Below are 27,246 nucleotides of genomic sequence, written 5' to 3'. Positions count from 1 at the left end.
ATTTTAATACTAGATTTATTTAATAAGTCTAACACTTTTGGCACTAATAGAATCCTAGAGTTTAGCTTTGGAAACCAAGCATGCCCATAACTGCTGTCAAGGGGAAAAGAGAGAATGTTCACAGAACTAGTGATCTCCCTGTCTCTCTCTACTAACCAGAGACCATCCTGAAGCATGAAATTCTGTTTCTATTTCTTTTATTAAAACTGTCTTTGAAAGTGTTGGTTAAACAAAGGAGGCTTTGAACACTGAGACATCAGAATGACTGCTCTGTCTTGTAAAACATAACCTATGATCCCTAAGAAAGAAAGATCATTGGAGAAGGACTAAGTGAGGGTTAGAGAAAAACTTCTACTTTTCTTGATTGATCTAACAGATAACAGTTTGTTCAAAAATAATACCACAGTTGACTGTGTATATACAGTTGACTGTATGCTTATGTATATATGTGTATGCTCATGTGTAAGTGAAATGAATGAATGATGATAATATGAGACAGGAGGAATTATTTTGTTATTATAAGGCACTTGCATTGCCTGTGAAGTGGTATAGTGTTATTTGTTAGTGATCTGGATTCGTTGTAAATGTATATTACAAACTCTAGGGAAAGCATTATAAGAGAAATATAATTAAGATGCTAAAAAGAAGAGAAAACGAAGTCGTATAATGTGATCATTCAAAACCACAAAGAGCAAATAAGAATGGGAGACAAAACAGAAACAAAAGAACAAAGGCATCAAATAGAAAACAGCTGCAAATATGGTAGCTACCCTTCCAGCTCTGTCAGTGATCACTTAGAACATCAGTGGTCTCACTGCACCAGTTAAAAGATGGATCCAAAAGTGGATCCAAAAATAAGGCCCAACTCTATCTTGTCTACAAGAAATTCACTTTAAATATAAACATGTATATATTGAAAGTAAATGGGTAGATAAAGACACATCATGCTACTACTAACTATGGGAAAGAAGGAATAGCTATACTAATTTTAGACTGAACAGACTTCAGAGTGAGGGAAGCTTCCTGGAATAAAAAGGGATATTACATAATGCTAAAGGGGTCAATTCTCCAAGAAGACAAAATGACCCTTAATGTGTATGTTTCTAACAACACAGCCTCAAACAATAGGGGGCAAAAACTAATAGGTGTACCAGTTGGAATAGATGAGTCCACTACTATAGCTGGAGGTTTCAGTATCCCTCTAAATCAGTAAACACACAGTTGGACTCAGAACACTATCAGTCAACTGACTATAATTGACATCTATAGACTAGTTCATCCATCAGTAGCAGAATACACATTTTTTTCCAACTCACATGGAACATTCATCACAATAACCCACATTTGGGGCCATAAAAAACACCTTAACAAATTTAAGAGAATAGCAATCATAGAATATACACTCATGCCACAGTGAACTTAAACTAGAAATCAATAACAGGAAGATAACGGGAAACCTCCCAAATATGTGGAGATTAAACAACACACTTCTAAATAGAATCTACCATACTACTGGGCATATACCCTGAGAAAACCACAATTCTAAATGACAAATGTATCCTAGTGTTTATTGCAACACTACTGACAATAGCCAGGACATGGAAGCAGCCTAGATGTCCACTGACAGATGAATGGATAAAGAAGATGTGGTACATATACACAATGGAATATGACTCAGCCATACAAAAGAATGAATAAGAATCAGTTCGAGTGAGGTGGATGAACCTTGAGCTGGTTATACAGAGTGAAGTAAGTCAGAAAAACAAATACTGTATTTTAACACATCTATATAGAATCTAGAAAAATGGTATTGATGAACCTATTTGCAGGGAAGGAATGGAGATGCAGATATAGAGTGTGGACTCATGGACACAGTAGGGGAAGGAGAGCATGGGATGAATGGAGAAATAAAATTGACATATATATATATACACATATACACATATATATATATACACATATATATATATGTATATATATACACATATATATATACACATATATATATACACATATACACATATATATATATACACATATACACACACACATATATACATATCATGTGTAAAACAGATAACTGGTGAGAAGTTCCTATATAACACAGGGGGACCTACTTGCTGCTCTGTGATTACCTAGAGGAGTGTGATGGGAAGAGGGGAAGGAGGCTCAAGTGGAGAGGGTATATGTGTAGTTATGGTTGACTCACATTGTTGTACAGCAGAAACCAATAGAATATTGTAAAGAAATTTTCCTCCAATTAAAAATAAATTTAAAAATAGCATAAGAGGAAATCTCAAGATAGAATAAATTTTAAAATAAATGAAAATGCAACATCAAAATTTGTAGGATATAGCAAAACAACACTTAGAGGGAGAATTTATAACAGTGAATGCTTATATTAGAAAAGAAGAAAAAACTAAAATTGATAATCATAGTTTGGCCTTAAAAGCTGGAAAAAGGAAAGTTAAATCCAAAGCAAGCAGAAGAGAAACTATTAATATTAGTGCAGAGATTGATGAAAACTTAAATAGGAAATCAATATAGAAAAGCAACAAAACCAAAGGTTTTGAAAAGACCAACAAAATGGGTAAGCCTCCTTATCCAAGCTAAGAAAAAAGGAGAGGACAAAAATTGTGTCCGAAATGAAAGAGAGATGTCATTACAGAGCCCATGGACATTAAAAGAATCATAAAGGAATAATATGAAGAGCTGTATGCCCACAAATTTGGTAACTTAGGTGAAATGGGCTAATTCCTGAAAAGACACAATCAGCTGAATCTCACACAGAAAAAATAAGCAATCTGAATAGACCTGTCCCTATTAAAGCATCTCATCAATAATTAATAACCTTGTGTAACAGAAAGCACCAGACCCAGCTGGGATCCCTGATGAATTCTATCAAACATTTAAGGAAAAAAATTTTATCATGTGTCTGCATTTTCTTTCAGAAGATAGAAGCTGAGGGGAATGTTTCCTAACTAATTTTATGAGGTCAGTGTTGCCTTAATACCAAAAACCAGGCAGAAGCATAAGAATACCAGAGCCCCTTCTCTTTCTTAAATATAGATGCAAAAAATCCTTGGCTAAATATTAGCAAATTCAAAGCAGAAATATGTAAAAGAATTATACGCCATGACCAAGTTGGCCATAATTGGTTATGTATACCTTGATTATGACCAAGTTGGACATAATCAAGGTATACTAGGCTGTTTCAACATTTGATAATCCAATTAATGTTGATTTTAATTTCAATAGGCTAAAGAAAAAAGTTACATGACTATTTAAAAAATGCAGAAAAGTCACATGATAAAATCATTCTTGATTAAACCTCCTAATAAACTAGAAACATAAGGGAACTTCTTCAACTTGATAAAGATATCTGCATAAAAACTAATAGCTAAACATGATACTTAATGGGAGAAGCTTGAAGCTTTTCTAAGATCAAGAACAAAGCAAGGATGTCCTTTCTCACCATCACTTTTCAGTATCATAATGGTAGTCCTACCTAAAGCAACAAGAACTTTAAATGAAATAAAATGTATACATATTGGGAAGGAAGAAATGATACTTTGTTCACAGATGACATGATCTTCTACATAGAAAATCTGAAAGAATCAATAAAAAATTTCTGGAACTAAAATATGCCTTTGGCCACCTCATGCAAAGAGTTGACTCATTGGAAAAGACTCTGATACTGGGAGGGATTGGGGGCAGGAGGAGAAGGGGACGACAGAGGATGAGATGGCTGGATGGCATCACTGACTCGATGGACGTGAGTCTGGGTGAACTCCAGGAGTTGGTGATGGACAGGGAGGCCTGGCGTGCTGCAATTCATGGGGTCGCAAAGAGTTGGACACGACTGAGTGACTGAACTGAACTGAACTGAACTGAAAAAATGATTATAGCAAGATTGTAGGATATAAGATTAATATATACAAGTCAGTCACTTTTGTATACAATAGCAATGAACAAGGGAAATTGGAAAACAAAAACTCAATAATACTTAAATTAGCACTCCCAAATGTAATACTTAGTTATAAATCTTAAAAAAAAAAAAAAAGGCACATGATCTGTATAAGGAAAACTAAAAACTCTGAAGAAAAGTATCTAAGAAGAACTGAAAAATGGAGAACTATCTTATGTTCATGGATAGGAAGACTCAATATTATTATATATTAGATTTTTCCAATTTGACCTATAGATTTGATGCAATCCCAATCAAAATCCCAGCCAGTTATCTATGAATATCATAAATGGATTCTAAAGTTTATATGGAGAGTCAAAAGTCCCAGAATAGACAGCACATTATTGGAGAAGAACAGAATTGTTGGACGGATGAAACCAGATTTCAGACTTGCTATAAAGGTAAAATAATCAAAACAGTGTGTTATTGTCAAGAGAGACCAGAAATAGAGCTTTTAATATAGTTCTCTGATTTTTGACAAAGGAGTAAACAGTACAAAAGAGCCAAAATACTGAGCATTCACATGCAAATAAATGAATTTTAACCTGGACCATACATCCTCAAAAAAATTAACTCAAAGTAGTCCACAGATCTAAATGAAAAGCACAAACCTATAAAACTTCAAGAAGATAATCTTGGAGGAAACCTAGATGACCTTGAGTATAGTGAGGACATTTCAGATCCAACATCAACAGCATGATTTCATGAAATAAATCATTGGTAAGCTGAATTTTGTTAAAACTTTAAAAATCTGTTCTATGAAAGACAGTGTCAAGAGAATAAAACAAGCCACAAACTAGGAGCAAATATTTGCAAAAGACATATAAAGGACTACTATCCAAAATATATGAAAGAATATTAAAACAACTGGCTCAGACGGTAAAGTGTCTGCCTGCAATGCAGGAGACCTGGGTTCGATTCCTGGGTCGGGAAGATCCCCTGGAGAAGGAAATGGCAATCCACTCCAGCATTCTTGCCTGGAAAATCCCATGGACACAGGAGCCTGATAGGCTACAGTCCATGGGGTCGCAAAGAGTCAGACACAACCGAGCAACTAGTATTTATATTTATTTATAAGGAAATAACACAGTTTATAAATGGGCCAAAGACCTTCACGGATATCTCACCAAAGAAGATATATAGATGGCAAATAAGCACATGAAAAGATGCTCCACGTTGAATGTTATCAGGGAAATAAAAACAATGAGATACCATTACATACCTACTGTGCTGTGCTTAGTCGCTCAGTCGTGTCCAATTCTTTGGGGCTCCATGGACTGTTCCAGAGGATCAGACTCCTCTGTCCATGGGGATTCTCCAGGCAAGAATACTGGAGTGGGTTGCCATGTTCTCCTCCAGGGGATCTTCCCAACCCTGGGATCGAACCTGGGTCTCCCGCATTGCAGGATTCTGTACCATCTGAGCCACCAGGGAAGCCCACATACCTACTAAAACAGTGAAAATCCAGAACACTGACATCAAGTGCTGGGAAGGTTGTAGAGCAACAGAAGCTCTTGCTCATTACTGGTGAGAATACAGAATGCTATAGCCAATTTTAGAAGATAGTTTGGCAGTTTCTTACAAACGAAACATACTCTTACCATGTCATCCATTCATCACACTCCTTGGTATTTACTCAAAGGATTTTAAAACTTTTTTAGGTCTGCACAAAAACATGCACACAGATGTTTATAGCAGCTTTATTTTTATGTGTCAAAGCTTGGAAGCAACCAAGATACCCTTCAGTAGGTGAATGGGTTAATAAATTGTGGTACATCCAGACCACAGAATAGTATTCAGCACTAAGAAGAAATGAGCTATCAGGTCATGAAAAGATATGGTGTGTGTTAGTCATTCAGTCGTGTCTGACTCTTTGTGACCCCATAGACTGTAGCCCACGAGGCTCCTCTCTCCATGGAATCCTCCAGGCAAGAATACTGGAGTGGGTTGCCATTCGCTTCTCCAGGGGATCTTCCTGATCCAGGGATCAAACCCTGGTCTCCTGCATTACCAATAGATTCTTTACCATCTGAGCTACCAGGGAAGCCCCTGCAAAGATATGGAGAGAACATAAATGCATATTACTAAGTGAAAGAAGTCAATCTGAAAAGGCTATATATACAGAAGGATTCCATATGTATGACATTCCGGACAAGGGAAAACTATGAAGACAGTAAAAAAGATTAGTACTTGCCAAAAGCTGAGAGTAAAGAAGAGATAAAGTGGAACACACAGGATTTTTAGGGCAGTGAAACTCATCTGTATGATGCTATTAGATTCAGGTTCTTATACGCTTCTCAAAACTGACAGCCTGCACAACATCAAGGGGGAACTGTAATAAGCTGTGGGCTTTGAGTAATAGTGATATGTCATGTAGGTTCATCAGTTGTAACAAATGTAGCACTTCAGTGGAGACTGATGATGGTGAGGAGGTTGTGTATATGGGAAATCTCTGTACCTACTGCTCAGATTTGCTATGAATCTAAACCTGCTATATAAAATAAAGTCTATTTTAAAAAGTATAAACCTTGAGAATTGGAAAATTATTTGGTTATTTATTTTTCATTGAAGAAAAGATACTGGTAAAGTATCTTTAATTATACAGCCTCAATGAATGAATGGGAGAGACACAAAGGAACTTTTAGGTCTTCCAATCCAAATTTCTATCCATTAAAAATTGTTTCTATAATGTTTTTTATCATCACATTTCTATTTAAGCATTTCTTGAAGCAGACAGTTCATTATTTCATTTTCAGGCAGAATGTTCCCTAGCATGGACTAGTCCATGGGAAAAATAATGCCTATTCCAATCTCTGACATCAACTAGTAGGGTGAATTCTGGAAAGTCATTTAAGCTCTCCGTGCTTCATATTCTTCATCTGTATGGTGAGGCAATTAGTTCAGAGGCCAACAGTATCCTACAATATCTTTAAAGAGCTATTTGAACTCCCATTCTGTGGATTTTATTTGGGGTAGGGATGTGGTGCAGGGCTTTCCATGCGGTGCTAGTGGTAAAGAACCTGCCTGTCAATGCAGGTGATGTAAGAAATGTGGGTTCAATTCCTGGGTCAGGAAGATTCCCTGCAGGTGGGCATGGTAACCCACTCCAGTATTCTTGTCCATGGAATTCTTGGCAAACCCCATGGACAGAGGAGCCTGGTCGGCTACCATCCATAGGGTGGCAAAGAGTTGTATGCATGCAGGGATATCGTGTAGCAGAGTAAACATGAGTTTTGGAGTGAGTAAACCTGGGTGTGAATATTGACTAATATTTTCTGGATGGGTTATCTTGGACAGATTACTTGATCTCTCAGTGTAACTTCTCATATTTTTAAATTAGAGATAACAATACCTAACTTGGAGAATTATTCTTATTGAAACATTATACTTATCAAAACATTGCTCTTAAAACACTTAGCATTATAGTTAGCAGATGATAGGTGTTCAACAAATGTTAATTCCTTCTTCCCTTCTCTTTATTTAAAACAGAAAATATTTGGATTAACATGAAGCAAAAGTAAATGCTTACTAAACATTAAAAATATGGATTTGATGATTGGTGTTAAATGGGTAAAATTTGATCAAAGTTGTTTGGATAATTGTGCTTGAATCCAGAAAGACTAGGTTGTGTTGGAAATTTATTTCTCTGCTCTAATTAATAATTATTGCAATATAGAAGGGCTTCCCAGGTGGTGCTAGTGGTAAAGAACCTGCCTGCCAATGCAGGAGACATAAGAGACATGCATTGAATCTCTGGGTCAGGAAGATCCCCTGGAGGAGGAAATGGCGACCCACTCCAACATTTTTGCCTGGAGAATCCCATGGACAGAGGAGCCTGGTGGGCTATCGTCCATGGGGTCGCAAAGGGTTGGGCACACTGAATCAAGCAACTTAGCACACAGTATAGAATGTTAAATAATAATAATAATAATGTCATGGTATAACAATGTATATAACACTAACTAGTAATGTGGTATAATTGCAATGCAAAGCCTTTCTCATGGTCTATTCAAGTTATCCTTCTATAAGAATGCATTTCTCAAAACAGTTCTGGAGGAAAGGGATCCCAATTCATCTTTGTACCCCCAACACACACCATAGTAGTAGATGTATATTTGGATCATTAAATACTTTAAGTTAAACATTAAATACAATTTACACCTTCAGAAACTTTAGAAGGAATGACTAACTGCTCCATACTGAATCCACTGATAGAACATATAAATTATTTCAGATCAGAAATTGGGGTCCAAAAGATTAAGAAAACTTGCCAAATTAAAAAAACGGCATTCTTTATAAAATGAAGATTGTTGACTTATGAATGAATTGGATGACTCGGCTCTTCCGCTCCCTTCAATGTCCTTGAAACACAGCATAGAACACCGAAACCAACACAAGGAAAATAAATGAGCTCAAATGTAGGTCATATGAGGAAGTAATATAGCTCTAGATGTACTGTTAATGGCTACAGACTATGAGGTCACAAAGTGTTGGACATGACTTAGCAATTTAATAAGGAGACAAAACAAACATAAAAAATACTTAGACATAGCAAGGGAGGAGTAGAAGAAAGAAAATTACCTGAGATTAAATAACATTTTACCAACTAAATTATTTTAAAAAATAGAGTGAGTTGAGTAAAAGAATAGAGCCAACACTCAAGAACACGTGAGAAAAAAAGGAATATAGGAGGAAAATGGAGGGGACGGACTCACACTGTTTTCTGAGAAACAGAAAAGTATTATGGAGTAAAATATCAAAGCTGGATTCATACCCCATGTAATTTACTGGAAAGTCTCTTCCGGAGTCATGCTGCACTCTACTGAGCGTGGCATTCACCCAGAGATTCCAGACCTCTGAGATATGCCTTTGTACCCATGTCACATTTGTACATTGCTTGTCAAAATTCTTCCATAGGCTGGTGATGAATGAGAATCAGAGCTAAATATAAATAGCCATGTAATAGTGCTCGCTACATTAAAAAGGCATTTCAGCTCAACATTCAAAACCAAAGGAAACTATGTTGGCAAATTTTTTTTTTTTTTTTTTTTTTACAAAATGAACATCTGTAAAATTAGGAAATTTGGCTGCCTTGAAGAAAACTGGTAAAAATTAACTTTCTGTGAATTTCCGTGGGACCAGGCTGAGAGAACTGTGTTCTTTGCAGACACATTGCAAAATTAATTCCTTCATAAGCAGTCTTAAAATCCTCATTGAGAAAGAAATAAATCCCTAATCATTGAAAAAGAGGAAATAAATGTGGGAAGTAGTAAGTTTGGGGGTAATTACTAGTTTCTTATATTAAAAGATTTCAAGATTATCCAGATGTTTGCACAGTTCCCCAGAGAAAACTGAAGGCCATTTCCTGCCAGGATGAAATAAATTATATGTTGTATATGTAACATTCATTCTGTCATTAAAAAAAAAAAAATCCCCAAGTTTATTCAATAACAATGAAACGTTGTTAATTCTTGGAAGATAGAAAAAGCCACCTGGGGCCTTTTGTAGTTAATTTATTTCACACAGAAGACTCCATTCATGGCTTACCTGACTTCTCTGCAATGCCTTTTCTTGCCCCTTAGGGCAGCTTTATGGGACTTCTGTTCTCCTAATCCAGCCAGTCTACATGGACTAGGTAGAGTGTTGGATTCAGATGGAAACTGGATCCCAAAAGCCAAACATTTGGGTAAAATCAGAAGGAAAATGAAATGGCATACAAAGAGTGATATTCAGATTTCATTCCAAGAAGCCTTATTCTTTAAAGAATTTCAGAAAATAATTTTGTAAGCATGTAACACTTGCTGCCAACAATGTATATGGAAAAGGTTTAGAGGCCAGCACATGACCCTTTTCCCTCCACATCTCATTAGACTTTAATGAGGTGATTATAACAGAGGAGATTGTCCTACATTTGAAGCAGAGTCAGTGCTTCAAAATCCCTGTATGAGTAAGAATTTGAATAAAAATATGAAATTAAAGAAGCGTGAGTACATATCCCTATAGCAAGGGCAAAATTCTCCCCAATAAATCATAGCGGTGATGTATATGTTACATTTACATATATTTACACTAAACATTTTATAGCTTACTTGTTATTGTTTCGAAAAAGGTAGTCTCACAATTTATACCCTCTGTTGTATATAATAATGTAATGAAATAAAAAAATAATATTGAAGATGGTGTTCAGGTCAAAATAAATATGTGGACTCAGTCTCAGGAAAGTGAAAACACTGGCCTGAACGCAGTAAGCAGCCTGCTCTGGGACCTGACATAAAGGTGTGCTGACTGTTTAAAGGTTCTGAATACGGTAACATTTTCTGAAATTCTCTACACAGTGTCTAAACATTCTCAGAGTAAACCAAACCTTTTTAACATCTCTCTCATAGAAAAAAAGGAAAAATTAAAAATAATAAAATAGAAGAAAGAGAAATAAAAAGGGAAAAAATTAAAAGCACACAAATTTTTGCATGACAAGTTAGTCTGCAAATGTAATATAACTATACACATGTAATACCTGTGTGGCTCTGTTCTTTAAAATGGCACAAAGCCAGGCTCAAGTGAAAACAAGCCTTCCTTCCCAGTCCCACCCACTTAAGAGACTTGGTGCATTTAGCGCTTGTAATGGTGCCCGTAAGAAATAAGTATGTTACCTTCATTTTAAAGACTAAGAATGATGGTAAATGTGTGGCTCTGAGACTCAAGGACAGTCGCTCCAACTTGAAGGCTTAGCCTCTTTATTTGAGACCTAGCATTTCCCTTGAGATTTTGCTTAAGCAGAGTGATAGGAAGTAAATAGGAGAAAAGAGTGAGAAATTACTAGACATGCCAGCATGCCCAAGAGATTCACTCTCCACTGAGTGCAGTTTCTGCCTTCCCCACTCTGATTATTAGCATCTTTTCCTCCTGTCTTCTGCTTTGAAATGTTATTGGGATGCAGAAAGTGTAAGAAAGACAGGAATAGAAGTGCATCCAATTCACAAGTGGGGGAAAAGGAAGAAAGCTGAGAATGACTGAGGCTTTCCTTATGTTCATAACAAAGTGGGGGGATAAAAGGAAAGATTTCTGGGCTTTTAGCTGCTGTTGGTTCACTTGACAGCTCTCAGTGCTTAACCTCAGTTTCTGTCACCTCTAAAACAAATGGAAATAGTCCCTTTCACAACATAAATAATATAAACACAGTGTGACATTAGAAAAATTATATTAATGACATCTCAAGATGTAATATTTCATGATTACACAAAATAGGCTCTATGCCTTCAGATATGTAAACATCTGTACGTGAAGCTGAAAAAGAATGGAGTAAATGATGTGTAGAGCCAACTGAAAATGTGTAGAGTCATGAAAGTTTGAAGTGTTTTAATCTATATTTGCACTATCCAGTAAATTCTAGGAGGAGGGTTAGTCTTGGAAAACGACAACAAAAAAGTCAGTCATTCAGGGAGTTGCCTGATCCTGACCCACTTCACAAAATAGTAGCTTCTATATATAGTACATTGAAGTTACACATTTTTCAGATTGAATAAAATTGTAAAATGGTTCCACCAGCATTTCACCCAACAAACTTTAATTTCACATGGAGTTTGCTTTTGATTCCTCCCCAAATCTACCATTCTGCCTCTGGATGCTCACCTGCCCCTTCCTCTGATTCAAGGGTCTGGGGTCACCGTTCGGCACAGGCAAACAGGGATCAAAATTCAGAGAATGTGATGTGAGTTAAATATGATGTCATATCAGTACAATCCCAGTTGCAATATTACTGAAATGTGAAGATAGTTTTTACATCTTTATGGAGTCAAGCAATGCATGACATCGTACTGGTTTTTATTATTTCATATTTCAGAATCCCCAAACCTGAAACCATCGATGTAATGTTGATTTTTATGTTAACTTTAAAATAGACCTATAGAATGTATTTATGGATTCTGAAAATTATTTTCTAAGAAAGAGTTCAATCATAGGAGGAGATAATAACATTTCATTCATTATTTTAGTGCGTTTCTGCTTTTCACAGAAATTCATGGTAGATTTGGTATCCTATGTTTGCTGTGTAGATTACAATGCTAATTAACATTTTTACATAATCATGTATCAGTGAATTTATTCTTTGCCTTCTCCAAAATTAGAAGATAAATGTGAATGAATAAACAGATATAAAATTATGTCTTTAAAGTTATTGAAAAAGAAAGTACCCTGTAGCGCCTAAATTAATACTGTCACTTAAGGTTCTATTTGACTTGTAAAACTCCTTACTCACTGTCTATGATGTCGTAAAATCCCTGAGATCTTACTCATATTACTTATTGGATGCTGGTTTCATGTGACTGAATACTGTACAGGATGGAAACTCATACGTGATTTCCTTGGTAGCCATTCTAATAGATTTCATCATGATGACTCATTCTGGCACTGTGTGGCTATAATAAGTAATTCCATGGGAAGCCTAATGTAATGCAGTAGTAATTGAAGTCCTCTAAGCAGAAAAACATCCTGGCTGTGTCAAGATGCAGAAGTTAGTTGTCCGTCATGGACTTAAAAATATAGTGTGATGTAAAAATGCAGAGAAAGCATGTGTGTAGAAGGACTTAGAAAGACACAAAGGACAGGTTAATCTTAAATCTCTTCAGAAGTTTGATTACTTGATTTCCACATAGAAAATGCTAGTGATAACAGCTACCATTTAGTGACTACTTAGGTGTTGAAGTGTTGTGCATAATTATCTTGTTGGATTTTAGGAACAACCTTGAGACAAAAGTATTTAGTACTTATTTTACAAAGACAAGGAAATGATACTCAGAGAGGTTAATTGATTTGTTCATAATCACACTCTTAGTGAGAGGCAGAACTGACATTAAAAAACCAGGCTTTCTGAACCCAAAGTCTTTCTCTCTCCCAAGCCACTATACTTCTATGAAGACCATGATTTCCTAGCATATGTCTAGTCCTCATTCAGAAAACCTTATGCTTGTAAATACTTTGGGGACATTTCTTCATGAGTTGTGATCACTTGGTGGTAGAAAAATGTGATTGCTCTGATTCAAAGGCAGTTAAAAACACATAGGCCATTAGCCTTGAAAAGCAGATCTCTTCTAATCAGGCAGAGATGAGCCCAACTCAGGAGTATAATTTCCAAAGCTCAAACAAACAAACGACCCTCTATCAAAGAAATAGAAAATTTGACAGAGTTTTGGGGGAGAAGGGGAAAGGAGAGTGAACTGGAGATTGAGGAAGGAAATAGGGAGTTGGAGAGATGAGGTGAAATCTAAGACTTTAAGCTTCATTTATTACTTGTGAATCGTTTGAGAAAATGAGCCATGTTTTATTCTGTTTCTCTAGCCTCTAACGCAGTGCCTGGCAAACTAATCTTATCCCATTATTATTTGCTGAGTTTAATAGAGAGATTTTCTGGTCTTTTTATTGGAAATGATCTAGGAAGAAGGAAATAAAAGAGAATCTGAAAATCCTAGTTACTTGGGTTAGGTGTAAGACTTGGCTGGTAGTACTTTTCAGGATAAGGGCAAAATAAAAGAAGACTGGAAAAATAGAGTACAAATAGCAAAATAATAAAGTGACGCTATAATACACAGCAAGACTTTGAAATCAGGTAGAATTTCTCTTCTTCTGATAACCAGACAACCATGGGACCTTGTATAAATTATTTAATCTAGGTCTCATTTTCTCATCTCTAACGTGGGAACTGATAATTCATTCCATCAAGGCATCCATGCAGGCATTCATGCAGTTATTTAGAGGGTAGTTTAGGAATGAGATAATGCATGCAATATAGTACACTGCCTGAAACATGCAAAGCACTCAAAAATAATGGCTACTTTGTAATCATAATCCTCACTGCATCTCTGTGATATAGGTATTATCTCCACTTTAACAGATTAAATAATGCTGATTTAATTTGAGAGAATGATTACATTTCCCAAGATCATGCAACCAATAAGTGACGGTGGTTTTGTCGTAGGCTCTTGACCAACATACTATATTAATTATTTGTAAAGACAAACTTCAAAGCCTTTACAATAAGAGACAAGCCTGGCCTTGTTGTCTACTGAGCTACTGGCCATCGTACCCATTCATTCATGTAGTTTTAGTTAGCCCTGGTAGAAATTACTGAAAAAATATTTCAAATTTAGGAATAAACTTATTCAGACTTTGCATGTTTTATTGCGTGGTTCTTAAGTTCTTTCCTTGTGTTTCCCTTGCCTGCTAGAAAGAGGCTTAGACTTTGGCAAGAAACTGGCTTATCACCAGCCCCACATTATATGAATTTCTCTCCTTGCTTGCCAAGGCATTGGTTGATCCTTTGCTTTATTTGAGGCAGTTTAGTTTAATTTTTCATTATGACAGGTTTTCATCTCCAATTCTTTATTTAGAGCATGGTTCTCAAAACTTTTTCATTCTGTAATCCCTTTGAGGGTTTCCACAACCCTGAAACATACCTGGAACCACTTTGCTATCAAAATAAAAGTGTGGAAGAAGAATTCAGCTGTTGGGAGGAGAAGCAGGTGACGTTTTTACTTTTCTGGACCCTGAAGAAGGGAAGGAGGCACTCAGGGGAAAGGTGGGAAGGGACTGGAATGTAGGGTGGGCAGGAAATCAGGCCTTCTGGTTCCAGAGTAAAAGAAGGAGGAGGAGGAGGGGGTGATGCAGAGGAAGAGGTTTTGCTGCAAATCTAAAGCCGCCCTTGCTGAACAGATGTTAGGTTTGCTGCAGCTCTGGTCCTGTGACTCTCTCGGAATATCCCTGGGGAAAGATGACATCCGTTCTGAAAAATACTGATTATAAAACAAGCAGCTTTTTCTGCCTTTGTCTCCATTCCCTGCCTTCCATTCAAAACCCTTTCCTCCCCCAACTCTCCCTTCTCTCCTCTCATCTGTGGCCTACCCTGGCCTCTCTGGTCCTCACTCATAGACTCCTACTCGGAGAAATCCAGCCATTCAATCTATTTGATATACTTGTCTTTGGTTTTTAAAGTGGCCTCACTGAGAGCCCCACGGCCTCCCACAGCTAACACTGGCCTCCAACACAGAAAGCCTCCCTCATGGATTTAGCTTCCCTCTTTCAGACCGAGAATCCAGAAGTACTGCTGAGGTTTTTATTTTTTCTTGGTGTGCAAAATTTAGCTCGCAGCAAATCAGAGGCGGCTTTCTCTTTCACTTGCTGCCTTTATTCATACCTGGCTTTCCTGAATTGATCTCATTGCAGCTGTTTTTCTAACTTCCTCCTTCAGTTTCAGTGAAAATAAACTACTTCCTGACTCCAGTGCCTGGCCATAGAGTAATGTCATTCTGAGAGAGTGGTTTAACTATAAACTCGAGAGGAAGTGAATTTTCAGTACTGTTGGCCTATTGAGTAAGGCATGTTTTTTATTTTTCTTTGGAGATGAAGAACTTAATGAGCTTTTAAGGGCATCGGGTTCAGGTTTTGCCCCCATATGAAGATTGTGAGTGGTCACCGAAGGTTCAGCTGCCACCAAGCCTGAACATGATTGCGCCTGGCCCCCTGCCACTTGTTCACTCCAGTATCCTCCCCGATGTCTGGTTCTCATCTGGTCCTTCCTAAGGCCATTTGCTTTGTGATATGTCACTGGGATTTCTGTCATCACTTAATCAATAGCTTCCTACTCTAGTGGCAGCTATGAGCTCACGTTCAGTGAGTCTACATTACGATGAATCACCATTGTATCCACTTGACTGTCTTTTCATGTCTATATACAATTTGCAAATGTTTTTCCTGCTCATTGCAAAACTGTCTGTGGATCTGCAACACCCTCCATTTCTATCTACTTATATTGACTGCTTAGATATTATCATTTTTGATACCATCCTTTCCCTCTGCCCTTGTATGGTAAAGCAGACTCTGAGTCTTCCGACTAAATCGTCTATCCATATCCTTGTAGGGAACAAGACCAAAGCTCTTTTGTCCTCTTCGAACTTAACTTTTATCTTTCTTGGACAAAAGGAATGTATGATGTGAGAAACTTCTTATTCTTTGCCTGAAATTTAGTCTTTTTTCCTTCCTCTTCCTTTCACTTTTCTCTTTTTACTTCCTTCAAAAAATTACTTCTAGCAATTTCCATCCTTATATGTACACATTAATCTTACAATGCAATCTAAAATCTTATAGGTAATTTTAAAATCTAAGTAAAAGGCAAAAGATTCATTCTATCTGAAGAGAAACCAGAGTAACCAACACAATACTGCAAAGTAATTATACTCCAATTAAAAATAAACTTAAAAATAAAGAGGAAAAAATAAAATCCAAGTTTTTAGTGACATAAACTAAGAAATTCAGTATTAAGTGTATAAATAAAAATCATCATTAAATTAAATAATGTAAATAAATCATCATTAAAAAATAACACAATTTACCATCTATAAACATCATGCCACAATTTGCATGATGTTTCCACTGAAAAATTATTTCCACTCATTTTCCAGTCACTGAGTTATCCTTAAAACTGATCAATATGCCAAGATTCTAGCTGACTTGTTTGGCATAAACCTTTCATGTGTGAATAGGTGATATATTCTCTAAAATATCAAACTAATACATTATTAAGTGTACCTGGATGTTCTTTAACAGATGGAGTTAGGTATATAGAATATACAAATCACTCATTTTTCTCTTTATCCCTGAGATGATGCAGCTTCTTGCCTCTGCCATTTCAAGATTACACAAAATGTGGTGCTTGTGATTTTACCACAAAGGCTTTTCCTGCCAAGGGCAGCTTGTGGGGACTTACTGATGTCCCCACAACATCTGAAGTGACAGCAGAAGCAGTAGAGGTTGAATATGATAATAAATATTTTTTGGATTAAACATGTTTGCATTCCCCCATGATATCTGGTTTTAAAATACGAAACACAAAGAAAACAGCTCTAATTTTTTTCTACAGGGGTTAAGAGCCTCTCTAGCAGATTTTCTCTTTTTTGTTCTGAATTCCCTTTATTGTTGCCTTAATCTTTTCTAAAGCAGTGATCACCTTTGGAGCAGAAGCATGGGAAAATCTGGGTTGTGAAGTCAGATGGAAGTGACAACCCTTTGTCTGTATCTACAGGAGTGATGTCACCTCTCTGGGCCTCATTTTCTCCTAAGTACAATGAAAATAATAATTCCTAACTTTCATCAGACAGTATGAACTATGACACTATGCTAAAGCCTTTAACTGTGTGGATCACAACAAACTGTGGAAAATTCTTAAAGAGATGGGAATACCAGGTCACCTTACCTGCCTCCTGAGAAATCTGTATTCAGGTGAAGAAACAATAGTTAGAATCAGAGATGGAACAATGGACTGGTTCAAAATTGGGAAAGGAGTACATCAAGGCTGTATATTGTCACCCTGCTTATTTAACTTCTATGCAGAGTACATCATGCAAAATGTCAGACCGGATGAAGCACAAACTGGAATCATGATTGCAGGGAAAAATATCAATAACCTCAGATATGCAGATGACACCACCCTTATGGCAGAAAGCAAAAAGGAACTAAAGAGCCTCTTGATGAAAGTGAGAGAGGAGAGTGAAAAAGCTGGCTTAAAACTCAACATTCAAAAAACTAAGATCATGGCATCTGGTCCCATCACTTTATGGCAAATAGATGAGGAAACAATGGAAACAGTGATAGACTTTATTTTGGGGGGCTCCAAAATCACTGCAGATGGTGACTGCAGCCATAAAATTGAAAGATGCTTGCTTCTTGGAAGAAAAGCTATGGCCAACCTAGACAGCATATTAAAAAGCAAAGACATTACTTGGTCAATAAAGGTCCATCTAGTCAAAGCTATGGTTTTTCCAGTAATCATGTATGGATGTGAGAGTTGGACTATAAAGAAAGCTGAGCACTGAAGAATTGATATTTTTGAACTGGGGTGTTCAAGAAGACTCTTGAGAGTCCCTTGGATAGCAAGAAGATCCAACCAGTCCATCCTAAAGGAAATCAGTCCTGAATATTCATTGGAAGGACTGATGCTGCAGCTGAAACTCCAGTATTTTGGCCACCTGATGGGAGGAACTGACTCATTAGAAAAGACACGGATGCTGGGAAAGATTGAAGGCAGGAGGAGAAGGAGAAGGTGATGACAAATGAGATGGTTGGATGGCATCACTGACTCAATGGACGTGAGTTTGAACAAACTCCAGGAGATGGTGATGACAGGGAAGCCTAGCGTGCTGCAGTCCATGGGGTCGCAAAGAGTCGGACACGACTGAGCAACTGAACTGAATCGAACTTTCATCAGGGTTATGGGATTGACGATAAAGTGGAAACAACAAACAATGTCTGAAAGACGGAATGTGTGAATCACATATTGCTGCTGCTACTGCTGCTAAGTCGCTTCAGTCGTGTCCGACTCTGTGCGACCCCATAGACGGCAGCCCACCAGGCTCCCCCGTCCCTGGGATTCTCAAGGGAAGAACACTGGAGTGGGTTGCCATTTCCTTCTCCAATGCATGAAAGTGAAAAGTGAAAGTGAAGTTGCTCAGTCTTGTCTGACCCTCAGCGACACCATGGACTGCAGCCTTCCAGGCTCCTACGTCCATGGGATTTTCCAGGCAAGAGTACTGGAGTGGGGTGCCATTGCCTTCTCCGGAATCATGTATTATGTTAGTGTATTAAGATGGACTATTTGCTTTACTCATCAGCTTTATAGGGTTAGGCCCGAGCAGATGGAACACTGCTTCCTTGATGTGATTTCTGGAGTCCTGGAAAGGTCCGGGAATGCTACTCCGTGGCTTGTGCTGGCCTGATGTCTCTACTTTCACCTTCCATGTGTTTTTCAGTTCATTGTTAAAATGTACATGCTATAGGGGGATTACTACTTTGTTTCATCAGTGATTACCCTTGTGATGTGAGTGGATTTATCAGTGACTTTCCTTTTAATGGGATTTGATTAGAACAAAGTAAAGAGAGAAGTTTAAGGGATTCTGTAGCCTCAGGGGTTCGGAAAGAGTTGATGGAGGTGAGTTAAAAGAGTGAAGCCTTGAAGGATGCAGGGATAAAAAATTTATTTAAGATGTTTTCTTTTCACACTGGCTACTGAATTAAGACATCACCTTCTCCTTGCCCATCAGAATCACCTCAGAAATCTTCACAACATACCAACACAGCCCCCACAGCTCAGGGATGAAGATTTAATTGGTTTAATTTAGGTGGTTGAGGAGGGATCTGTCTTGTTTAAAATCTCCTCGGGAAATTCACACGTTTTATAAAATGGAAGATCATGGAAGAAGAAGAAACAGAGGCACAGGAAGCACTTTTACCTGGTTCTCCCTAACCTACTCACAGGTTCTGTTTGATTTAAACCACTGAAAACCCAGTCTGTTAAAAAAGGATTTATTTCCTATTTCATATTGGTTCAGTTATTTTTAAGGCCTGATTTTAAAAAAGCGAATCCAATAAAATCGAGTCAGTTGCCACATTTTGTTGAAGTACATACAGTTTTAGTAATAACTAAGAGATTCTACAATCAGCCCAGCGATCATCACTGCATGGCAGGTTTCTGCATTGCTTTTGTTCATATAGTTCCTGCATTTTGTAAACAAGCTTCTTGTTTTTCTCTTCATTTCTCTAAGAAAGACAATCATGATTGGATCTTCATGAAATTCCTGACAACAACTGGTTCAGTAATAACTGTTGTTTATTGCTTTTAGTCGGAGAAGGCGATGGCACCCCACTCCAGTACTTTTGCCTAGAAAATCCCATGGAAGGAGGAGCCTGGTGGGCTGCAGTCCATGGGGTCGCTAGGGTCGGACACGACTGAGCGACTTCACTTTCACTTTTCACTTTCATGCATTGGAGAAGGAAATGGCAACCCACTCCAGTGTTCTTGCCTGGAGAATCCAGGGACGGGGGAGCCTGGTGGGCTGCCGTCTATGGAGTCGCACAGAGTCGGACACGACTGAAGCGACTTAGCAGCAGCAGCATTGCTTTTAGTAAAAGTTTGTTAGAATTTTTCCATAAGATATTACAGAAAAACTTGAACTAACTTTTTGGCCAACCCAATAATATTTTAATAAAATGGAGCTTTTTATATATCGTTATGACTGGGTAGGTCTATTGTTATCACCGCCAACATTCCCATCCGTAGGTGATAGACAAAGGGTCAGAGGTCGACTTCTCAAAGTAACCTGCAGATTTAAGTGCAGAACTAGAATTTGACCCAGGGTTTTAATGTTAAAATTTGCATCCTTTCTACAAGTTCATTGTTTTTAATTTCAATCTGTGTTTCTAGATATCTAACTGTACCTTGGTAATTTGAGGAGCTTTGACTATTTTCTCTGTACTTAGTAGGGATGCAAGGATTATATCCCATAGAAAATCTCAGAGCTGAAATTTTTTCCCCATCTTTTTCATTTTAGATATACCAGAAATAAGAGTGTGCTAGCAAAAGGGTAACCCTAACTCCTGGTTCAACCATTGATGGTTTTTGTTTTTTATCCTAATAGCACTCCCTCCACTCTCCAAAGGGTCCCTATTAGGATGAGCTCAGATCTTCATTTTGTAGAAATATGTTATTTATTTGGTTGGTTTTCTTTCCACCAACATTTTTCATAGTTCCTTTTCCCCACCATGTTTTATTTAGCATGTCGCCAAGATATAAGCATGTGGAAGAATCATGGTGACACTATTAACAGTAATTTACATTTACTAACTTGACTTATCTAAGCACAAAGTCACATACTTTACATTGATTATGTCATTGAATCCTTACATAACTGGATGACATGGATACTAGTGTTGCCCTCATCTAACAGATAAGCAGACAGAAGTACAGAGATAATAAAGCACTTGTCCTAGGCTCACAGTTGATTAGCAGAACCAGGACTTTAGACTGCATTTAACTTCAAAGTCTAAGCTCCAGACCAACACAGTAAAACGCACAGCCCTCTTCTCTTACCCATTCTACAGAAGCAGCTTCATGTACAGCCACAAAACAATAGTTCTTGTCCCTGGTTATTTGTCAGATGAAGTAGGTAAAGGAGCATGAGAGAAGGAAAACATATTCAAAATGCTGTTGGAAACTTCAAATCTCCATGTACACTTGTGTCTATAGCAGCAGGGATAAGAGTAGAGAATACAAAAAAATTTAGCTTAAAATCTCAATCACAGCTCTTTTGTAGCCTAAATATCCAGAAGATTGATGTCTTATTCTTCATACATATGTTTTAAAATAGTCTGAACCACTTAAAGTCAGTAACTTGGCCAGCAGTTTTACGGCTTATAACATTTTGAGTTAATTGGAGCTAGATCTACCTTTAATTATTCACATGGATCTGCTATAAGAATGGGACCAAAGTTAGCCAAATAATTGTCACAAGCTTGAAACATTGTAGGTATACAAATATATAGCAGAGAGATGGATTTTCACTAAATTATTTGCTCTTTGGCAGAAGTGCTGGAATATGGTGGAAGTTTTAACATTGCCGAGGGCAGGAGAGCCTCAAGTCTATCTGAGAAGTATTCTTCCCTGAAAAAGAATATCAAGAGTATGACCAAAATGGCATAGTAAATCCAGTAGTAATTTAGTGGTCAGGCCGTTGGGCTCTTATTTGGTATTTGCAATTTAGGAATTACTGAATGTAAACTCTGACCTCATGGAGGTCAGAGTTGTAGTGGATCTGAAAGAAACGTGCTGTTGACTGTTTTGCAAAGCTTGAGGCATTGCTTTGGGGGAGGGAGTTGAGGAAACGTTCTGAGTGTTTGGAATTGAGTAGTGGTGGTGAACGTGAAGGGTGCTTGCTCTGTGCGCTAAAGGAATATGGTTGTATTTGGGAATAACGGGCCATTACTGTGTCAGTCATCAGAGGAAGGTGGCTTTGGAGTTGTGCAGAGGGCCACGCTGATGTTGGCAGTACAAAGGAAGATGAGCACAAGGGAGCAGTCTCAAAAGCAAAATTATCTGAGGCCAGCGCTGGACTCTAAGCACTCAAGTGGGGAACGGTTGTGACGAGATCCATATGGTGAATATGATACATTCCTGTTGTAGGTGCTGAAGATTCTAAAGAGTTTGGAAAACAAACCAAAGGTATTACTTTAAGAGCCCTAGATTGAGAGTTTTGTTTTTTTTTTTTTAAGAGGATGCTGTAGAAAGAGTATATAGAAGATGAATATGGAAGTGCCTGATACAGGGAACAAAGCAGAGGTGTAGTCTTTATATAAGTTAGCACAAATCTAACTCTTCTTTTTACAGAGGTGAAATAGAAAGCAGATTTTCTTCCATTTGGCCAAACCAAACACTTAATAAAATTGGCCAGCATGAATGCAGAAATAAATCATCCCAAACATGATTAATGTGCACATGGAACAGAGTTTCTGAAAGCAGGTACAAAGTATATTTTTTTCACCATCACATAAACTCTATACTGTTTCCATAATTTGAGTTTCAAGAATAACAGAGAAAAACAAAAAACAAAAAAACCTCTAAATGTTGACTTCTTTGAAGAGCAGTGAGTATCGATATATTTGGCCAGAAAAAAAAAAAAAAAAAAAATTAAGATTAGTTGAAAGTGAAAAAGAGCAATTTTTGAATTTAAATTTTTTAAATCGAAACTAATGTTTTTTAGAGTATTTACAGTAAAATTGGGAAAGTACAGAGATTTCTTATATAACCTGTATCTTTCCACATTATCAGCATCATCCCCCAGAGTGTTACATATATTATAATTGATGAACCTACACTGATACAGCATTATCACAAAAAGTCCATAGATTATGTCAAAGTTCACTCTTGGTGTTACACATTCCATGTATTTGGACAAATATATAATGATAAGTCTCCACCATTATAGCATCAGACAGACCAGTTTCACACCCTAAAAATGCTGCATTCTCCTCCTATTCATCTTTCTCCACCCTTTCAACCCTTGGTGACACTGATCTCTCTACTCTCTCTGTAAATTTTGCTTTTCCAGAATGTCTTATAAGTGGAAAGATGCAGTGTGTAGTCTTTCTGGATTGACTTCTTTCACTTTAGCAGTATGCATTTACATTTCTGCCTTGTCTTTTCATGGCTTGATAGCTCATTTCTTTAGAGCACTGAAGGATATTCCATTGTCTGGATGCGCCACAGTATACTTATCTATTTATGTACCGAGGGGCACCTTGGTTGCTTCCAAGATTTAGCAATTATAAATAAAGCTTCTATAAATATCTGTGTGCAAGTCTTTGTGTGAACATTCATTTTCAGCTTCTTGCAGTAAATGACAAGGAGCATGATTGCTGGATCATATGGTACAAGCATGTTTAGTTTATAAGAAACTGCTACCCTATCTCCCAAAGGGGCTGTACCATTTTGCTCTTCCACCAGCAGTTAATGAATGAGAATTCCTGTTGTCCCACACTCTCACCAGCACTTGGTATTGTCAGGGTCCTGGATTTTGGCAATTCTAATGGGAATATAGTGGTATCTCAGTTTAATTTGCATTTCCCTGGTGGCACATTGGGTGGGACATTTTTTCATTTGTTTATTTGCCATTTGTACATCTTTTTTGGTGAGGGGTCTGTCAAGGTCTTTGGCTCATTTTTTTTTTTTTTTAATTTCATGGGATTCTGCAGCTGGGAGAACTTGCAAGGCTTTACACCCTTCTGGAGTCGGCTTTAAGGAACGGCTGAGGAGTGTAGGATTATGAAAGGCCAGCTGTCTTACCCTGGGTCAGAGACAACACTGAGGCAAACCTGCCCTTCAAGTTTCTCCTGTTGAATGCTTGGCCTCCCCGCTGTTGCTCTCTTGTCCCTTCATGGATAGCCCTTGGAAATGTATACATCTCTTTTACATAAATCCTTGGGCTCTTCTACCTGTGTTACTTGTTTTAGTATTCTTTAAATTTTACCTATGATTACTGAAAACATGATGCTTTAGCCCAAAGGACTTAGTCTCTAGTGATGGAATAGCCTGATGCCTGTCAGGATGATGCCTCTGTAAGGCAGGTGTGTGTGTAAGCATGCACTTATAAATAGTGTCCTTAAACTCTGTAGGTGATCTGCTCATTGCCTACACATATAGGTAAGAACTACATGATATCTTTACCAAGTTACTGATTTCCTCCTGTGTCAAATGGGATAAATCTCCTAATAACTTTCTCATGGGGTTCTTATGAAGTTGATGGTGGTTTAGTCACTAAGTCATGTCCAACTCTTGCGACCCCATTGACTGTAGGCCACTAGGCTCCTCTATCCATGGCATTCTCCAGGCAAGAATGCTGGAGTGGGTTGACATTTCCTTCTCCATATGAAGTTGAAATAAGATAATAAAATTACTTAGAGCATAACCTGTGCTTAACACATAATAATCATTCATTAACACTGGCTAATTTCTTAGAAATTAATTGTATGTGGGCGAAAATGAACAACTTTAAATCACTTGCAATAGATTCAAATTATGGCAGCTTACCATTTTATTAAAGTCTGACTTGAATAAGTACTTATATTTTCTAAATACCTTAGTTACCACTGTCTGTAGAATGAAAAATTCTCAAATCAGAGAAATTCAGTTTGAAATAGACCAATGAGTAGAACTATAGTAGCATATTGTAACAAAATATACATTAATTTTGTTTAAAGACTGAGGTCTTGAAATGTATGATCCACAAAATTTAGTAATTATTAGTGGTAAATATCAGTGTACATTTTATGGTACCATTTGATTAAGTTGGGAGCTACAAGTTAGATATTAGATACTCTGAGTTTATCTTTTGTTGTGTTTCTGTCTTAGGGCAATTGGTTAGCTTTATTCATAAAGACTTTAATGAGGCTAAGTTAATCCATTTGATCTCAGTGTGGGCCAATAAGCTTTTCTTTGTTTCATGATCACCAGACTGGACTCCTAATCCTTACCAGTCATTATGTGGATTTATAATGTTCAAAATGAGAATGCTGATGAAATTGGTCAGTATGAATGCAGCAGTGCAAATCCCAAAAGACCATTTATATGCATGTGTGTGCCTTTATGTGTATTTATAACATGGGCTTCTCAGGAAGCACAGTGGTAAGGAATCTGCCTGCGAATGCAGGAGATGCAGGTTTAATCCTGGGTCAGGAAGATCCCCTGCAGTAGGAAATGGCAACCCACTCCAGTATTCTGGTCTGGAAAATCCCATGGACAGAGGAGCCTGGCATGCTATATAGACCATAAGATCGCAAAGAGTCAAACACAATTGAGTGACTGAGCATGCATGCAAGCATGTATAATTTGGAGAAGGCAATGGCAACCCACTCCAGTACTCTCGCCTGGAAAATCCCATGGACGGAGGAGCCTGGTAGGCTTCAGTCCATGGGGTCACGAAGAGTCAGACACGACTGAGCGACTTCCCTTTCACTTTTCACTTTCAGGCATTGGAGAAGGAAATGGCAACCCTCTCCAGTGTTCTTGCATACAGCACATCAAACTAGATCCAGAGTATCCAAGAAAGAGTAGGTAAAGATGAGCATGTTAGTAGAGTAATGAAATTCACTGTAAGTTCATGACAATGACCGAGGAAGAGACTAAAAGTGCCTGTATAGTTTTATGTGAGAAGACTCATTTTCTGAAAAAAAAAAAAAAAAATAGCATGCTTTTTGCTTCATCTCCCTGGGCCTTAGTTCTTCATTATAAAAGAATAGTGGTACCTTTTTCTCATATGTTAAATAACACTATTTGTTTAAGGAGAAATGAAAAGAAAACCCTTTGGTTTTTTTAAAAGAAAGACACAATATTCAGTTAAGTGTGTCTATTAATTTTATTATTTTCTTCAGAAAACCCTTAAATATACATTAATTGAAAAACAGGGAAAGTATATTTTGCCCTAGGATGGCAAATCACAGAGATAGTCAAAGTTGATTTGAGAGTTCCCAAACATAGCTAAGAAAACTCCATGTAACTCTTGGTACCTAAATAGGGTGAAACAAGAAGAACTCAAAGAGCATTCCAGCTGTACAATTCTATGACTCTGTGATTTCACAATTTCATACGTGGAGTGCATGTCTCAAGTAGCATTGATTAGGTCCTTTTTCTATAAATGAATCCATTTTCCTTAACTGCCTCCTTCTAATTCAATAGTTTTTTTTTTTTAATTACATTTTGTTTTTTTACTTTTACAAGCAATATATTTTCATTGCAGACAACTGGAAATACATGAAGCATGAACTAAAAAATAACAATCACCCATAATCCCCACTTGAGAGATAACCACAATTAGCATACACATGCATTTCCTCCCAGAGTCTACATATTCTTTTTTATAATTGAAGTTGAATTGACCTACAACACTAGGTTAGTTCCAGGTGTACAACATAGTGATTCAGTATTTCTGTAGATTACAGAATGATCATCCTAGTAAGTCTAGTTACCATCTGTCAGTATGCAAAGATATTATAACACAATTGACTGTATTCTCCCTGCTGTATATTTCATCCATGTGACTCATTTATATTGTAGCTGGAGGTTTGTATCTCTTGATAAAATTAGGTCTTGATCTTCATTGTTGACCCCCTCTATACATTCTTTTGTATAAGATTTATAACTTTTCCTATGTTCTGAAACCATATCAACCATAATGTTCAGTTTGCTAGTAAATTGGAAACTATTTGTAGAAATAGTCCACTTGACTTTTTCTACTCTATTTCTTGAGTGCTCAGTGTTACTTGTCAGGAAGTATGGGTACCATGGGAAACCTAAAATTTCATCATTCTAAACGCAGTCAGGACAAGATCGTATACAATTAGAGAACAGGTTATTGGTCTTCTGAACTTTTGAAAGTTATGGGACACAAGATAGACTGGGAAAAATGATCAGAGATACTGCAAAAATCAAACACTGGTTGATGTTGCTTTTGGTTAGGTCAGCAAGCCCTAAAGGGAGCCAATATGTCAGGCAAAGTGAAAAGATTGACAGGTCACGTACTGCAGAACTCCTCTTGCACTTTTCCTCACTGTATAAGTAATAACACTGTCATTAATGATTAAATATACTAAGAGAATATTCTGCTGAATCTCACTTCAAAATAGGCACTGTTTTCAGACAGTTGGTCTCATGCTAGGTGTGGCTGCACTTCTGAGAGAGAGCATTTTGAAACACAAAGCTAGGGATTTTCTCCATTATTCTTTCTTTTCTAAAATCAAATGTAGAGCTAGAGAAGAAAGAAGTTGACCCATGTCACATCACCCATGCTCTTGATACTATTGTGAAAAATGGGATACTCTTCAACAGAATACAGAAAGAAAAAAAATGGGGGGGGGGGGATGGTGGTTCTTATTTCTATTATCTTTATTTCTTTCTAGATTGAAACATTTTT

This window comes from Bos indicus, chromosome 17 (assembly GCF_029378745.1).
Source record: "Bos indicus isolate NIAB-ARS_2022 breed Sahiwal x Tharparkar chromosome 17, NIAB-ARS_B.indTharparkar_mat_pri_1.0, whole genome shotgun sequence".
NCBI lineage: Eukaryota > Metazoa > Chordata > Mammalia > Artiodactyla > Bovidae > Bos > Bos indicus.
Note: the sequence above shows the minus strand (reverse complement) of the source record.